The sequence below is a fragment of the Habropoda laboriosa genome, unplaced genomic scaffold (genome assembly GCF_001263275.1).
Source record: "Habropoda laboriosa isolate 0110345459 unplaced genomic scaffold, ASM126327v1 scaffold20, whole genome shotgun sequence".
Lineage (NCBI taxonomy): Eukaryota > Metazoa > Arthropoda > Insecta > Hymenoptera > Apidae > Habropoda > Habropoda laboriosa.
This window is the reverse complement of record NW_017100143.1, coordinates 866,083-869,930: the sequence shown is the minus strand read 5'-3', so window position 1 is coordinate 869,930 and position 3,848 is coordinate 866,083.

Below are 3,848 nucleotides of genomic sequence, written 5' to 3'. Positions count from 1 at the left end.
TTAAGTTACAGCATACAATTATTTTGTTTAACACTTCTAATAGTTACAAACTACCAACTAAAATTGTTATTTAACAAGAAACATCAATTATTCTATAATTAAAGTACTTGAAAATGAGCTAGGATCTGTATTTTACTATCTAAATTATTACTAATGTTAAAGAAATTAAAAATTTATTATAAATGTCAATTAAGTATAATAGGGATAACAGGAATAGTAACAGAGAAAGCCGGTTTGGCAAGAAAAGAGAAATAGAGAAAGATAGCATTGGCGAAGAGAGTTAGCCAATGATTGGAATATAGATAGACAAGGATAGAACTATATTAATGAGTTAGACAAGGAAAGCAATAGGGATAGACAAGGATAGAACATTCAAAAGCGAAACTAGTGCCATCTCGTGTTTGGTGACGCTAATTACGACTTTTTAATAGGAACACAGAATATAAACAGAGGTATTAGACAAGGAACGCACTAGTGTGCGACAAGGATAGAGAGAGAACGCTTCCTATTGGTTGGCGGGCCGCTGAGCTCCGCCAATCAGGCCCTGAGTCAAGCCGGTCGGTGAAAAATCATTAATAACTCGATAATTACGATGATTCTGTGAACTTTTAGAATTAAAGAATGTAGTGTGGACCTTTAGCAACGTTCTCATATAGATTTTAATGCTATAGACCCTTTCAATAATTAGTTATTAACAATTTTAGTACGGGTTGTCGGCAAAGTTAGTCTGGGTACGGTACATTCTTCTTGTTTTCCATTAATTTTGTAGCTTTACACAATTAATTTATGCACTTTTATAATTGCGTTCGAAAGATTATTCCTTTAGCCAGTTTCTCATATAGATTTTAATGCACCAGACCCTTTTAATAATTAGTTATTAATAATTTTAGTACGTGATGTCGGAACGATACCGCATACGTGTACGGTTTTTCAGTAATCTCATAGTTATCTACTAGACTCCCATGTAACTAACTCTGTGCATCTGAAAGGTAACTCCCTTAGCTACATTCTCATATAATTTTTATTAACATATTTCGCCTAGTTTCAGAGTTATTAAATATTCTTTGGGAGAGTATTACACCCGTGGCATTCAATTGTAACACATTTTCGTTATTTCAATGGAAACGCATGATTAATTATGCACTTTCAAGGATGCAGAATGTAGAATGGACTTTTATTTATATTCTGCAATTAGTTTGGTAACCGTAAGTGGCGTGGTTTATTGTATATTAGCAATTGTTTACAACAGCTGACTATACACGAGTTCGATGTATAGAGAACGCTCTTATATAATATTTAATAACTCCTAAACTAAACGGAATATGTTAATAAAAATTATATGGGAATGTAGCCAAAGGAGTTACCTTTCAGACGTGTACAGTTAGTTGTATTGGAATTTAGTAGAAGGCTATGGAATCATTGAAAAATCGTAAAGATACTCGACGGTATGCGGTATCGTTCCCGACATCATGCACTATAATTATTAATAACTAATTATCGAGAGGATTCAGAGCACTAAAAACTATATGGGAAAGTTGATGAAGGTCCACACTACATTCTTCAATTCTAAAAGTTCACAGAATCGTCGTAATTATCGAGTTATTAATGATTTTTCACCGACCGGCTTGAGTTAGGGCTTGATTGGCGGAGCTCAGCGGCCCGTCAGCCAATAGGAAGCGTTCTTTCTCTATCCTTCTCGCACACTAGTGCTTTCCTTGTCTAATACCTCCGTTTATATCCTGTATTCCTATTAAAAAGTCGTAGTTAGCGTCACCTAACACGAGATGGCGTTGATTTGGCCATTAAATTTTCTGTCCTTGTCTATCCCTATATCTTTCCTTGTCTTACTCATTTCTGTATTGGTAAATACATCGACGAGTTTATCCTTCGTGGGAAGCACTACTGATCATCGCAAATTCTACCAAAGTATTCTACATTAATCACTCAAATTCCCTACTACACATTGAAATAATAAAGAAAAGAAAAAATAATAAGAATTATGAAATTTCAATGACTTAGAATCACAGGCGAAGTACAGGATAGACCTAGCACCTGATGTATTTTTTTGTCTTACCATTTTTGTATCTCTTCCGACGTTACTGCTACACGAAGTATGGAATTCTATTACTTTCTATACTATTTTCCGCTTGTTTGGTCAAATGATGACATCAGAAGCCTCTTTGCTTTGCAGGACAATATAACTTTTACGTGGAGATTAATGGAAGGGGGTAGGTAAAGTAGAGTCCTATGGAAGAGGGTAATGTAGGGTAATTCGATCGAGTAGCTGGTGTGGAATTTTACGATAAATTATTAGTGTTTTACTAAAATTTCTATACTTTGATTTCTGAATCTCTATTACGTCTTCTAGACTACTTAACTATATAAGATAAAATTGAGTACATTATAAAAGGTATTGAAAAAACCGGTTCTTTGTTCAATATATTTATAAAAATTTCTTTATTTTATTGCAACTACTGAAAAATTTTCACATGTCGCTGTCGTAACTTCACATAATTGTCGGGAACGATGCTCGAATACTTTTACACACAGAGTATGCGGAACTTTTATAATTAATTTCCGTTTTCTGCTTTTAATATCCGACTAAGAGTATTTAAATACACTTTACGAACGTCCAGTTGTGTGCAGAGAAGGAAGGATTTGCGAAAAAATCATAGTGTAACTGGTATTTCTCATTGATGCTTTCACAAAATTCGAAATACAACATCTATGAATAGCTTTGTTAATTTTTATTCGACGTTTGTTCGTGAGTTACTTTCTTTCTTCTTTGAAATTGGTATACTGTTAATCACATTCTGAGATATAATCCATAAACGTGTCTAAATTATGCCATTACATATAGAAAACTTAACAATCGTGACGGATATGTCAAGATCTCTAATCTTGCGATTAACTAAATTTCATAGTTAACTTTATTTTTTCTTCCTTTGAATCGTAATTAATCGTCGATCTACGAGTCTCTCTCTTTTATAAAAATCTTCATTATCGAATAATCGTTCTATTCTTTCTCATCGTCGCCTCTCTCGCTCGTTCTCTCACTCTTTCTCTCTTTCGTGGACATTTAACAAACGTAATTAAAGAAGCTTAATTTATATAAAATATGTAGTTACATACGTACATAGATACGTAACGCGCCTAAAAAATTTCTTCGATTTTTATTATTACTTTTTTTTTCCTCTTAATCCATCGTTAACATAATACATCAATATAACCGACATTATTACAATTAATTACGTCCAATAGAATAACATTTTTACAATGTAAAGAAAGAAAAACGCTCGTCCAGATACAGCGAGAATCACGCAAATTGGTTTGTAACATTATCGTTAATAAATTTCCATCTATACACGTTTATCCAGTGTTTCAGACGTGTATATATATATATATTGGTATATATACAACGAAGATCGTAAAGTATCTCTTAAGAAACGTTTATACTTTAAATTATTGCTATATTCCTCACAAAAACGATAGTGTTACGTGTTCGTGGATAATTTTGAAAAATCAATGGAACATTTTCTCCGGAAGGCAGACGTTGTTTCTTTCGTTTAATGCACGTGGTAAAACAGCATTTGAAATAGAACAGTAAGGTTAACTCGTCTCAGCTTTAACAACGTACGAGACAAAGGAAAAATATGAAATTTAAATAATTCCCTTATAGTATCCTGAAAAAATAAATGCTTATTTGAGAAACACTACTATCATCTATTACAAATACTCTTTTACGCAGCTATGATCTTGAATACTGGTTGCACGTCGCCCTTTCCTTCGAAAAACGATTACTCTTTTCCTCCTTAATATCATTAGAAAAATACAGAGATCAACGAAAC